At 50.2% G+C, this 13716-nt stretch overlaps 3 long non-coding RNA genes across 4 annotated transcripts in view; 1 reads left to right on the top strand and 2 right to left on the bottom strand.

Annotated features, from left to right (window-relative positions):
• The window catches only part of LOC111560801, an 82159-nt gene extending 73904 nt beyond the window's left edge, over nucleotides 1-8255 (top strand). For both annotated transcript variants that reach the window (XR_002742862.2, XR_006599042.1), the window contains one exon: nucleotides 7921-8255. This is a non-coding gene — a long non-coding RNA (uncharacterized LOC111560801). The remainder of the gene's footprint in view (nucleotides 1-7920) is intronic.
• LOC109500602 lies at nucleotides 7647-13645 on the bottom strand. The gene is made up of 2 exons (XR_002158251.3): nucleotides 13127-13645; nucleotides 7647-8224 (listed from the first exon to the last, which is right to left on the bottom strand). It is a non-coding gene; the product is annotated as an uncharacterized LOC109500602 (long non-coding RNA).
• LOC123385874 lies at nucleotides 12720-13128 on the bottom strand. The gene is made up of 2 exons (XR_006599044.1): nucleotides 13009-13128; nucleotides 12720-12914 (listed from the first exon to the last, which is right to left on the bottom strand). It is a non-coding gene; the product is annotated as an uncharacterized LOC123385874 (long non-coding RNA).
• Nucleotides 13646-13716: the final 71 nt, after the last annotated feature.

The raw sequence follows: 13716 nt of genomic DNA, 5'->3' as shown, positions 1-13716 counted from the left end.
AGGCACGGTGGGAGAGAACCCTCTCTGCCAAGCTAGAGTTTGGATTCTTTTGAGATCCAGCGGAGTTGAAAGAGATCGGAGGGCACAGTTACCAGAGACAAGTGCCGCAGAGAAAACTCCTTGTCTTGGTTCATCCCGTATCCCGGGCCTGGCACCCTGTAGCTTTGCAGTCTCCCAGGCAAACTTGGTAGGGACACCACAGCCACTTCTGCTTTGTGCCCGAGCAAGACGTATACCCCAGCACAGACATGAGGTCACAGCTTTGGGGGCAGGACTGGAGGGATCGAGGAAGACAGCAGAGGAGCAACCTACCTCTTTAGTTGGAAGGAAGAAGGGGCTGGATCAAGAGAAGCCTGCAAAGGTGTTTGGAGGGACACATGAGACAGTCACACTCCAGGAGGCTCCAGGAGACACTGTCAGCTCTTGTTGAGACAACGTGCCAGCGCAGGATACACGTTTTTGGCTGATTAGCCATATGGCGAAAGCGTCGTATAGCGAGGTCACGGCCACCAGCTTAGTCTGCTTTCCCGAAATCTCACGAGTCCATGGGTTGTACTCAAGAGGAGAGCTGGATTCTTAGCTTAGCTTTGCCATCAGCCATGACTTCACTGTGGACTGCCCGCTCTATCTGTCTGAAGTTCAGCTTCTCTTATGGTAAATGAATTTTCCTCAATAGTTCTCTCCTTCACCGAAGCATCCAACCAAGTCCGGTTGATTTTACCACTCAATATGGCATCCTTCCCTCTAGTTGAAGCCGCCATCAGATGTCACTTGAGGACTGTTGGAATCCCTGACCTGGACTTCTGACTTCCAGTCTTGCTATGCAGGGTGTTCAAGTCTGTGAAAAGATGGAGTATTTAGGCTGTGTGAGCCACATATGTCTATGCCCTTCTTTGGTGGAAACAACCCAATGTCCACCAACTAATGAATGGAGAAACAAAATGTGGTATGCCCATTCAATGGAATATTACTTAGCCACGAAAACATTATACTAAGCGAAAGACGCCAGACACAAAGGGCCATATGTTACAGGTTCCATTTATAGGAAATATCCAGAATAGGCAAATCTATAGAGACAGAAAGTAGGGCTGAGGTGAGATGGGGAAATGGGGCGGGTGATAGCTAAAGGATATAGGGTTTCTTTTTGAAGAGATGAAAGTATTCTGACATTGACCGAGTAAAGGTTGCAACTGCATTGCATTGACCGAGTAAAGGACTCTGAGTATGCTAAAAGCCATTAAGTTGTATATTATAAATAAGTGAATTATATGGTATGCACATCATTTCTCGGTAAAGTTGTAGTAAAAAAAATATCTGTAGCTCACAGGCCATGTGAAAATAAGCTGTGGACCACATTTGGCTCATGGACTATTGTTTGCTGATCCAGAGGCTCTATGTTCCTGCCAAATGAATGGCCTAAAATGCAGATCTGGTTTTGTCACTCCCCTGCCAGGAAATCTTCGATGGCTCCCCATTACCCATAGGATAAAGAACTAATTCTTTGGCTCTCATACATGCCCTTCCACACTCTGTCTCCCGCTAATCTTTCTAGTTTCATGCCTTTCCACCCCTCTCCATGCTACAGCTGCACGGATGATTATTCGTATCCATTGACACTCCCCCTTGGATTTGGTTTCTGTCGTACCCTCTGCCTTCGGTATTTTGGAAAGTTCTTCCTTATCTCTCAAACTTTCACTCAGGCATCCCTTTCCTTTATGGAACCTTCTGTAGCCTCCCCCAGGAAAGGGGATCGCTGCTACCTTATGTGTTGTCTTGAATTATATTTATTTGATTAAAGATAGGCTTGCCTTCATAAGACTGTGAGCTCCTTGGCAGCGGCAAAACAGGAACCCTGTCTTTTCTTCTTGGCCCAACCAGCGCTCAGCACAAGCCCCTGGCATGCAATCAACATTTAGTAACTGCTTTCTTGAAATGAATTGAAGCCCAGTGAGAAGCTGACTAGCTACATGGCATCAGAGGAATTCAGCAAAATCTCACTGCAGAAAAGGCTCTTGGAGGATATCTAGTAACCTAAAGGCCCTCATTTTCTGGGATAAAACTTGCCTGGCTATGATAAAACTTGCCCGGAATCATCCAGCAATTAGAGGCTGAGGCATATCTAGAGTCTGAGTCTCCACCCCCCACCCCGGGGCTCCTGTGTGCACACCTCCGTGTCTTTCTGCAGTCCCTTCCAACGTTAACACTCTGGCAATCAGGGCAGTTTGCCACAGCCAGGCTTTATAACCATCTCCTTGGCTCAGCTAAGCCAAACATCCCCATGGCCACCAGCCCACTTCTCTCTCCCTCCCACTCCGGGCACTCTTGAGCTCCCTAGAAGGGGTCAACTACCTCAGGAGTGGCCAGAAGAGTGGGCCAGAAGCTCCGGGCAGTGCTGGCTGTAGGAACAGAGAGTACGGCCCACCCTCTGATGCAGCTGGAGCTGGAGGTTGGACCCCGGCTCAGATTTGGATCCCACAGTTTGATTTATTGCATTGGGTACTTGTTCCACACATGTTTTTCCTATGCCTGGGAACACCCCAGGCTGACTGTGGTTTTCTCTTTCTTTTATCGTGTGTGTGTGTGTGTGTGTGTGTGTGTGTGTGTGTGCGTGTGTGTCTGAGAGTGAGAGACAGAGACAGAGAGAGACACACAGAAACAGAGACAGAGAAAGAGGTATTTCTGAGTCAGATACAGGATCAAGGTCCTTGGAGACTGCTAAAGAATTAAAGAAGATTCTGGATTTTGCTAAGGCTTATTCCTCTCTTGCAGGCACATGTATAGCCAGCTACAACCTCTGTAGCCTGCACAGCGCCTACTATGTGCCAGGCACCTGGTCCTGTTGAGCCTCATGCCAGCTCCATGCCGTAGGAGGGATTGCCCTTGCGTTCAGGACAAGGGAACCATGGCTGGGAGGGCCAAGCCATGCTTACGACCCTGGTTAGCAACGGTGGAGCCTAGACCCAGAGTCGAGCCTTTGTTTCTGCCACCTGAGCCCTTGAACCTTCTCCTCTATAGGAAGGGCCTCCTCTGGCCAGACACCAAGCTTTCACCATGACAGGCATGTACCCACCCTCCCCCCCTTCTTAGAGCTTCATTGGTATTTGTATGATGCCATTGCCACCAGCCTTGTGCATAGCTTTACTAAAACTGATCAAACTCCAAGCTATTTTGGGGGTCCACCTCTATGTTTTGTATCGATTCTCTGACTTATTAAGGCGCAGATCAGCCATTCCAATGTCTCCCATTAGCAGAGGAAGAAATCAAGGACTGGGGAGGTCAAGCGACATGCCCAGGGCCAGCTAGCTAGTTGATGACTGAGCCGCGATGCGGGGGTCCTTGTCTCTTGTGTCTCAGCTCAAGGTCTTTGTGTCCTGCTGTGTCGCCTTCATGCTACAAGCTCTCTCTTTCCACGGAAGTGTTTTGGACCCCCATCTCGTCATTTCTACTTTAGCTGTGCGTAGTACCCCTCCTCATATCCTTGCGATGCTCTCTTGTCTCCAAGGGTGGAAATAGCACAACAGCTGAGGAGCCAGGAAACGCAGGCTCTGTCCATGGTTTCCGTGGTGCTGGCTTCTTTGAGTCCTTGAGTCTAAGGCGGCCCCCGCCCGGACAAAAGCCCATATACTGAAAAGGCCTTCCCCGTTTTAGAGGTGAGACACGGAGGCCAGAAAGGATGGAAACGACTAACCCAAGCGCACACAGAGATGACAGTCAGTCTAAGACTGGAAATTGTTGCCCCCTGCTGCCAGGTGTAGCTGTGGCTTTGAGGAGCCATTTGTCTTTTCTGGTGGGTCCTCATGAGCAGAGAAGCAGATGCCAGCTTTTTTGAGGAAGTACGTCCTGATGCTCAGTGTTGCTTGAGTTGTAAGAAGATTCTCTGAGAGGTAGTGAGCTCCCTGTGGCCGGAGATGGCCAAGTAGAGGCTGCGTGAGCCCCCGCCCAAGGGAGTGTGGAGCAGACCGAAGAGGGCTCCGTGACTTTGGGCTCAGTGCCTAACCCAAAGGGCCCATGACCCCAGGATCCAAGACTCCTGCCTTTCCTTCTGGGAGAGTAGGGGAGCAGGAAGGGGTGGAGTAGCAGCTTCAAAGACAGAAAAAGCCTTCTACCTAAAGAGGTCCCACTGTTGGTCGTCAACCAAAGGTTTTGTGGGACGTTCGCTGAAAAGTAGGTCTGAGCCTTGTAATTTAACCTTCGCTCCCGAGGGGGTGTCTAACTAGATCAAAGGGTACAGCACTTAGAGGAGGTTACAGAACCTCCGGCGGGGGGGGGGAGGGGGGGCGGAAAGGAGCCCAGGAAATGGGCGGGGATTGTCCCAGACACTCAGCTGGATTTGATGGGGCAGACGAAAGTGCAGGAAATGGCCCGGCATTCAATTCTGGGCAGCAGCCTGGACATCTTCACGGACCAGGGGCCAAGGGCCTCGGCATCCAGGGATCCTTGAAAGCTGGCGTCCAGGGACGCCTCTTCCAGTAGGTGAAGCAGATCTGGAAGTTACGTCTTCGAAGTTTCTTCCTCAGCTTGGGGCCAGCCCAGACCGAATGTGGTTTCCTGTCTTTGGGGGTGAGGCTGTGTGCGTGTGTGTTCGCTACCTGCCTTTTGCTGGCCGCAGGGTTTGTGTCCATCCCAGGAGCCCAGGACTCTCAGACCTCAGCCCGACGTGCTGAGATGTTCTGGGACCCAGCCAGATACCCGTGTACCTGGGTAGACCGCAGTGAGTGCTAATGGGCTGCAGCCCGCAGACGGGTGAAAGTGGGGTGGGGTATTGCCCCTGGAAAATCAAATAATAGAAACCATAGAAAATAAAACCATGCAAGCCATAGAATTCTCATGTTAATTTTGCCTCCCCTAGATTTGCTGAAATCTTTGCTGCCTCATGTTACCTTCATGTTCGAATCTGGCATAAGTCTGGGTCTGGTTCGACACCAAATCAGCTAGTTAAAAATCTCCTTTGTCTCTAGGTCTTTCGGATAGCACCCTCGCTTCCAGACTGTGTGCCCCCATAAAGGTTCGAGAGTCACTGAGAGTCCCTGCTCAGAGAGACTTGGGATCTAGTGTGGTTCTCGCCCAGCCCAGCCAACCTCACCTCACCTCGCCAAGCCATTTGCCGGTTCTGTTTGGAGAACAGCAACGCCTGGCCCCATCCTACCTCACAGGGCAATCAAGCCTCTGGGGGGGTTGGAAAAGTTGTGAAATGCCAGGTCAGTCCCTTCCAGCGGATTCTCACCTGCGAGAATTTCGCAGTGACTTCTCCGGACTCCGCACACGTGTTGTGCTAGGCCCTGGGACCTAGCCATAGCAGGACCTACCCGCTGCCCCCACGAGCTCAGAGCCCAGCCTTGTTTCTAGAAGCGGACTCCCAGTCTGTGTGGTTTTGTGCCTAGGGAGCACAGAGTCTGTGTGCCTGTGATGTTTTGGCGATGGGCATTCTTACCATGCTTGCCTCCCTCCTCGAAATGTTCTCACCCTTTCCCCGCCCCACATGCTCTCTCTGCAGGAATGTAGAGCGGCGGTGGGGGTGGGGTTGTATGCCCTCTTGTCCCTATGGCAGTTGAGGCCAGTGAGGCTCAGAGTGAACGACTCAGCAAGACCCCATAGCAAGATGGCGGCTGATGGGAGACCAGGTCTCCTACCTATTTTTTTTTTTTTTTAAATAGCTTATCAAGATTTACTATTACCTTTGCTTTCAACGCATGGGACATCGAGTGTAGAGATTTCATACTGAACAGATGATATTCATTAGGCCAAAAGAGGAAACGACATGGAAGAATTTGCATTGTTTCGCCTACATTGTTCGAAATACAAATATGCAGATTTTGACCCCGGAAAAAAAAAAATCTGAGCTGTGTTTATCAGGGACTTAAACTGAACCTAGGACTTTTTCACACCTCCATTAGAAAGAACACACAACAACAACAACAACAGCAACAACAAATCCCAGAAAAAGAAATAGGCTAAAAGTTCTTTGGCTGCCGAGGCAGTCAGGACTCTTGCCTTGTGCCAAGAGAGGTGACATCTGGCCGGAGATGAAATGGCCGTGTTTCACTTTGTGCAGGTTCCCGACTTGCTGACTTGTGATACTATAAAAAGGTGGCTGGGAAGGGACCAGACTGTGGGGACCTGGGAATGTATGTCACAGGAGCATCAGATGTACGCATCGCTTTCCCGGCGGCGAGTTGCAAAGCAAAGAGACCGGGGAAGCTCAGGGTTGGAGTGGCCGGGCAGAGCCTGTGTCACCAAGGGCCAGGAAGGATGGGTGACCCAGCACCGGAATTTCACCACCACCCCTGGGGCTCAGGATTAGTAAAGGGAGGACCTCTTAGGGAGGACCCTTCCCAGCTCCTGTGGACCGAGCCTGGAGGAGTCAGTGCCTTGGAGATACCTCCATGTCGTCCGAGGCCCGTGTAGACAAGGGAAGGATCAATGTGCCCGGACTAGCCTTTCTGCCCTTCATCAAGGGAAGATGTGGTCTTTGTTCCAGGCTTTTCCAAGACTGTCTCCTTGAGTTTTTCCCACGGAGGTCACCCACTGGACACCTGTGGGCTTTATGTGGGCTGGAGACGGCTTTTATTTGCTGGGATTTTCTTTCAGGAGCTGTAATTGCTGCTGGCATTGAAACGCTGGGCGTTTTCACGTCCAAAAAAAAAAAAAAAATCTGGCCTTTCTTGAGAACCTGGGAAATCTGGCCACACGGGGCCGAGTCCCCGCGTGACCACCATCGCTGGAGCTGGTTCAGTCCCCGCCACCCTTTGGCCCCAATCCCGTTTGCCTTGGTCCCCACCCAGCCACTCGCTCAGTTTTATTACCTTCCTGGCCCCGGGGCACGTGCATTTGTGACCCATGCCCGAGTCCGAGTCCTAGCTTAATATTTGTTGTCCCCGTCCCCCCCCCCCAGCCCCTCCCCTGGGGATATCCCCACTCTTCTCAAGCAGCTCCAGGCTCTGCTGGCTAAAAACAGCTGGGCCAACAGGAGGCTCAGAGACGTCGGCCCTCGCCCCACGCCCACCGTGGAATGTGCCCCAACCCCCCAAGAGCCATCGCAATTTCCAGATTAAAGATTCCAGGCAGGCTGGGGCATATTTCCCACCCAGTGTCTGGGGCTTCTTTTTTCCTTCAAGTCATTACAAGTTCGAAGTCTCTAGCAACCCAGGGTCTTGAAGGCGTAGCTGCCTTTCCTGACAGCCCAGGCTGTTCAGACACCAGGTTTTCTCTGTTCCTTTTCCATATGCCCCGCTCTAGCCTTTGGTCTGGGTGCAGCTTGTCAACATTAAATAAGCACTTCTTGTGGTTCACTCATAACAATTCTTTAGATCTTGGAAGCCAGGCTGTGGAGCTCTGCATATGTATAGATCTCATTTTCACACAACAGTCTGCTTAGCAGATGGGGACCCAGACCAGCCTCCAACATTTAGCTGAGAGTTAAGATGTGGGAAACTAGGTGGCTTTTAACCAGCCCGGACTGCTGTCAGTGTTCAACCTTAGAGAATTTTCACAGGGAAAAGAAAAAAAAAAAAACAAAAAACAAAAACACAACAACAACAACAACACGCACGCACGCACACACACGCGCGCACACACACAAAACCAACAAAACCACAGTTTTCCTTGCTCCCCCAAACCAGATGGCAGATGGTATGGAACCAATAAAACACAGACTCGAACGTTTGTTTATTTAACTTTGAATGTAATATGGCTTTGTGGTCTCGCAAGGAAACACCAACCTTCCAACCAAAGAGATGACGGGTTAGTCGAACTTCAGAGCGGCACTTGGAGGTGCTCCTGAGGAGGCCATAGAGAGGGGCCAGGGGCAATTAATGGCCAGACCCCAAGCCCCGTGGCCCGTTTGCCTCTCTGGGTAAAGACGTAGGAGGTCCTCACGCACGCTGACTGACGCTTGGTTTCTGTTGCTGGTCTTTTGTCAAGGTTCAGTCCAAGAGGCAGCCTGCCACATGAGGAATGTTTCTGCGTCATTTCCAAAACAGCTGTGGAAGATGTCGCTCCGGGCCACCAGTGCGAAAGACCATGAGAAAACGGCCCGAGCCCTTGAGGAAAGGCGCTCTTTCATGGTGCACTGGGGTTTGTGATGTCAGAGCACGAGAGTTGTGTGGTTCACTTTTTGCTTTGGCTTTCCAGAGACCTCGGGCGAAATTATATGCTCAGTTGAAATAACTATCGCCATTAATTAAGTTTCTTTGGGTTACAAGTGGCAGAAACCCAGCCCAGACACCTTCAAATAAAAAGATAATTTATCAGGTTAAGTAAGTGCAGATGGCTTCATAGATGGCTGGGTTCAAGGGCTTCATGTTACCAGGGCTCCCTTGTAGATAGGCTTTTCTACAAGGCAGTCCCATACCTTAAACTGCCCGCAAAATCACATCCTACGAGGTTAGCAATGCCAGCAGAAAGAATCTTTTCCACCAGCCTTGTCGGCAAATCCTGCTTGGCAGATAGGCTCGTTTTTGAACTAATACAGGGGCCAGAGACTTGGGGGTACTCTGACTGGTTAAATCTGGGCCATGGTGACCCTCCCTGTAGGTGGGAAGGGGGCCCAACTTAGCACCACCCTAAGCACATGGAATATATTCCCTATTGGAAATATGGGGTGAGGGAAACTAGGCCAGTAGACGTCTACTTTAGCCTGGGATTCTGGCATAGCTTTCTGTTCTCTCCGCTAATTCATTCTCTCTCTCTCTCTCTCTCTCTCTCTCTCTCTCCCTCTCTCTCTCTCTCTTTTGAAATGAGGTTAGTAAATATGCATCTTTCATGGTAAGCAATCCTAAAATTATGGAAAGTGGAAGTAACTTATTCTGCACGAGTGAACAGTGAAAGATTGAACATACTCTAAAATATAGAGTTCTTAGGTAAAACAGAACCATCGTTGGTTCAGAATGCCAAAGCCAAGGGAGGTGGAGAGTTTATAGCGTGGGTTGTGGATGAGCTCACAGAGGCCCCAGGGCCGGGGGTGGGGGCGTGGGGCTGCCTTGTTTGAAGTCTGGTTGCAAATCAACCGCAGAGCCTGGAACTCGGAACCGGATTTCAGATCCAGGGCTCTCCCCGTTCCCTGTCTGACTATGGTTTCTCATCTTCCTATGTTGCTCTCCCAAGGCCTGACCCATGTTCCTTTTTCAGACCCTTGTTCTGGAATCTTCTATGAAATGGGTGGCAAAAGTTTCTTGCCAATGTAAGAACTTACAACTGATAGGAGTAACACTTAACAGGACTCTCCCCTGCACTATTTGGGTCTTCAATACCCCAAAGAATGCATACTTTAGGAATGATTTCTGCATCAGTTTGTTAACTGCCAAGTAACAGGTTAGCACAAATGGAGCAACTTAAAACAACACACCCATTTATCACCTCACAGCCTCCATTGATCCGGAGACCAGTTGTGGCTCAGCTGGGTCCTCTGCACAAGAGCTCACAAAACTGCAACCAAGGTCTAGGCTGGGTTGCAGTCTCATCAGGAGGCTCAACTGGGGAAAGATGCACTTCCAGGCTCGCTTGGGTTTGGCCAAAGTCATTTCCTTGTGTCCGTATGACCAAGGTCCCTGGCTTTTTGCTGCCTGTGAGCTGGAGGCCTAGGACCCTTAGATCCTAGAAGCCAGCCCCCCCAGTTTCTGGCCACATGGACTTTCTCGACACGGCTGATACCTTCATCAGGCCAGTGAGGAGAAATGCTCACTCGGGTCTGGAGTTTTATATAAAGCTCCATAATCATGTGGTTGAAAGCCCATCATCCTGGCCTTATAACATAACCTAATCATGGAAGTGCTGTCCTTTGCCATAGACTGTTGGGTAGAAGCAAGTCACAGATTCTGCCAGGGTGGGAATTATTCGGGTGACCTCGGGGTCTTCCTCCACGAGCCCTCACACCTTGGTGAATCACCCTGCGTGTACCCACGTCTATGTAACGGGGAGCACCTGCCCCGTGCCAGGCAGTACCCTGGTCTCTGCAGACGGCCAAGTGGATATGTCGGACCCATGAGCAGATAGTGGCCCTATGGCAAGGCAACATGCCAAAGGCTGCATATTTGAAGGGTCTGGGGTCACAGGGGATAGGGTCTCTCCTTGGGCTGGGAGAGCAGGGCAGAGGGCCAGAGAGGGCTTCCCAAAGGGGCTGACGCTGGCACAGCCTTGACGGATTAGTAGGACATCAAGGAAGAACAGAAAGGATAGCAGAGGAGGCCAAGATGTGGAGGCAAAAAGGCAAGGGGGATCTGGGGAACCACAAGTGATCCGGTGTGACCGATACAAGTGCACTGGGGAGATGGGGGTGGGGCCAAGTCACCAGGGACTTAGACACCAAGATTAGAAGTGTCTTCCTTCTGTGGTCCGTCGAGGGCTGCCATGCGGCTATAGTTGGGGTATTGGGGGCAATGGCACGATCAGGTTGGGGCTGCAGAGAAAGAGGTCTCCTAGCAGGAGGCTGAGCAGGGAAAGTCACTGTGGGTCCTAAGGAGGGGCCTCCTCCCCCCCACTCCCCGACATAAACCCCAGGGAACGCAAACCTTCTTAGAGCCGTTTCAGGCAGCCAAGTTGTCAGAATGATGAGTACTGCAGCCCCGCAGCTGAACCAAAGAAGAAAAAAGTCCCAACAAGCCCCATTTCACTGCCCTTGACCTTGCAGTAGAGCTCTAAGTGCAAAATCTGTCATCTATTAATCTGTTAGAAGTTGACAAAAGGGACTTTGATCAGAGGTTGTTTTTTCCCCCCTTCTTAAGTTTCCTGATGACACATAATAGCCCATTTCAGCCGGAGGGCCGGAAGCGCGGCCCTCATTCTGTTCACTTCAACCCCAGTGGCCTCCCGCCCCGTGGCTCTCTCCCCGCCCCGATATTAATTGGCCTGTAAGTGGTTACATGTGTTCCTTTTTATGTGTCAGTTGGAGTCTGTTATTTGAACTTCACAGCTATTTGGGAACACAGAAGTGATGCTCTGGGCCCAAGTGGGGGAATGGAACAGTCCAGAATATGTTGCACTGGCTCCCACCTCCTGATTCTTTCCTTCCTCTATCCCCGGAGGTCTTAATGCCTCCCACTGCCACCCCCACCCCCACCCCCTCCCCATCGCCCCTCTGAGTTAGGCACCCCCCCAACACTGCAGCCCAGCTCTTGGAACCATGAAGTTCACAGCCAAGAAAAGCCTCGGGGAGTCCCAAACTGTAGCTTCTGGTTTTAAAGAAATGAAAAGCCCCAGAGAGGGGGAAGGGTTTTTAATGAAAATAACATTTGCTGAGGGGCTATCATGTACGTATTTCTTACATGTGTTCTCTTGTTTCATCCTTAAAATAACTCCATGCGTTCGGAACCACATTGCCACTTTCAGATGGGGGAATTGGAGACTCAGACTCTAAGCAAGAAGGCTCTAGGGCCAGATTGCCAAGATTAGGTCCTGCCTCTAACTCTTACCAGCTGTGTGATCTTGGGCGACTTGTCTAGCTTCTCTGTGTCTCAGATTGCCTGTCAATAATGGATCGACTAATAGCACCTACTTCAAAGGGCTGTTGGGAGAATTAAATTGATTGAGGGTTTTCAGGGGCTTAGGGTAGGGCCTGGGGTACAGAAAGCACTTAATATGGGTCAGCTGATGCTGCTCTGCAAGGCAGTGTGGCCCCGTGGTGCAGAACACTGCTTCCGGAGGGAGAAGCCCTGGGTTTGAATTTCAGCTACCCCAGTTTGCAGTGTGAGCGTGGGTGACTCACTTATTCACTCAATTTTCCCATCTACATAATGGGGATATTCCCAATGGTTGGCGGGGGGAGGGGGAGTCCCTCAATGAAATGCTTAGTTCCCCACATAATTACCTTGGAGTGAATGTCACCGACTGATAAGCCCCATTCAACCTCACAGAGATTTTCACCTGATATTTGGTGACTCATTTTATTTTTGAGAATTTTACGTTTTTAAAAGCAATCTCAGTGCCCAACATGAGGCTTGAACCCATGACCCTGAGATCAAGACTGGCGTGCTCTACGGACCGAGCCAGCCAGGCACCCCTAGTGATCCATGAATGTGAATGGACTTCAAAAAATTATGTGTCGTATCATCAGCGAGTAGAGAAGACTTTTGCATTTAAAAAAAACAATGGAAAAAGCAAAGGGGGGAATCAAACCAAGAATAAAATAGGGTTCTTGAAAAGTAACATTAACAGACCAAAAAACATGTTAAATAACACAACATTTGGAACATGAGAACTCTCAGAAAGTAAAACCAAGAGATAACCAGATTGAAGAGAGGAAAGATAAGAAAATTGGAGGGTATATCTAGGATATCCAGCATCCAAATAGTCAGAGTTCCAAAGAGAGAGGAAAACAGAGAAAACACAGGGGATGCAATATTTAAGGAAATAACACAAAAATAAAAATTCTCGGAACTGAAATCATGAGTTTCCTTGACTGAATTCACCACATGCTCAACACAGCCAATGATGAAAAGACCCACATCAAGGCAAATTATTGTGAAATTTCATAATACCATGGATAGAGGGAAGATATTGAAAGCTTCCAGAAAGGAAAAAATGAAAAACAAAAACAAAAACAAGACATGTGTAAAGGATCAGGTTATAGGATGGCACTGGATTTCTCAACACTCAGTTCTGGAAGCTGATTTACACCCTAGAATTCTATACCCAGCCAAACTATTAACCAAGTGTGGGCTTTCCAGCAGCAACACTGAAAACTAGAAGCCAAAGAAGCAATGTTTTCAACATTCTGACCAAAATACTGATTTGCAATGTAGAGTTTATGTCCAGCCAAATCACAATCTATCAGAGGCTCTAAGGGCGTTTTTAAAACACAGATTTCTTCCACATTTGCTTTCCATCTTTCCCGTCTCAGGATGCTACAACAGGGAGTGTTCTGCTAAAAGGAGGGAGTCAACCAGGGAAGAGGCAGACCCGGATCCACAAAGAAGATAATCCTGTGGTGGAAAAAGAGAAGGGATCCCTAAGAGCGTGGACGGCAGTCGTGGCCTGGATACCTCGCTCCCTCTCATCCTGCCGTCAAGGCCCCACCTTACTGTGGCTGGCACTGTGGCTCCCCTGACAGCTGACTGACTCTCCATCAAGCCCCATCTGCTTCCTGAGCCTCCCCACCGCAGCTCCTGAGCCCGCTTCCTCCCAGACCCCTCACCGGGCAATGGAAACTTCTGGAGCCGTCTGGTGCTGTCTTCTGCCATCCAGGCGTGAACGCCCCGCCCCGGTCGCCTCTTCTTTCAAACAGGATAATAATCACGGTGCTGAAGTCACAAGGTCACCGTGAGGATGGAGCCAGCGGATGTTTCCGAAGCAAGAAGCACGTAGAACGGCACCTGACGCGTGGTGACGCAATACTGGCGTCTGTTAAGTGAAATACGTTACGGAACGAAGTGAAGGTCAACCTGTAGTAGATTGGAAACACATCAGTTTAAACTTCAGCCGCGGCTGAGGTGAATTCGTCCTCCCCTCGTGGTCACGTACACCTGAACGCTCCCAAACTGGAGGCTTTTGCACTCATGATGCCAGTACAAGTCTGACCACATCGCTTCCTGCTGATCGCGACTGAGCGACGCGTCACCCGAAGGGAGGAAGAAGCTGGAGTCTTCTCCTCAGCCCATGAGCCTGGCTCGGCTGTCCTCTGTAGAGTCACCTTGACTCAGCCCTCCCTTGCCAACCATCCTCCCGCTGCCTCAGCCAGCAACTTGTGAGCTGTGCTCCCTCCCGCCTCCAGACCTTCAACCATGC

Source organism: Felis catus, chromosome B3, assembly GCF_018350175.1.
Source record: "Felis catus isolate Fca126 chromosome B3, F.catus_Fca126_mat1.0, whole genome shotgun sequence".
In the NCBI taxonomy this organism is placed as follows: domain Eukaryota; kingdom Metazoa; phylum Chordata; class Mammalia; order Carnivora; family Felidae; genus Felis; species Felis catus.
The sequence above is the reverse complement of the archived record's forward strand: the minus strand, read 5'-3'. Positions and strand labels throughout refer to the sequence as shown.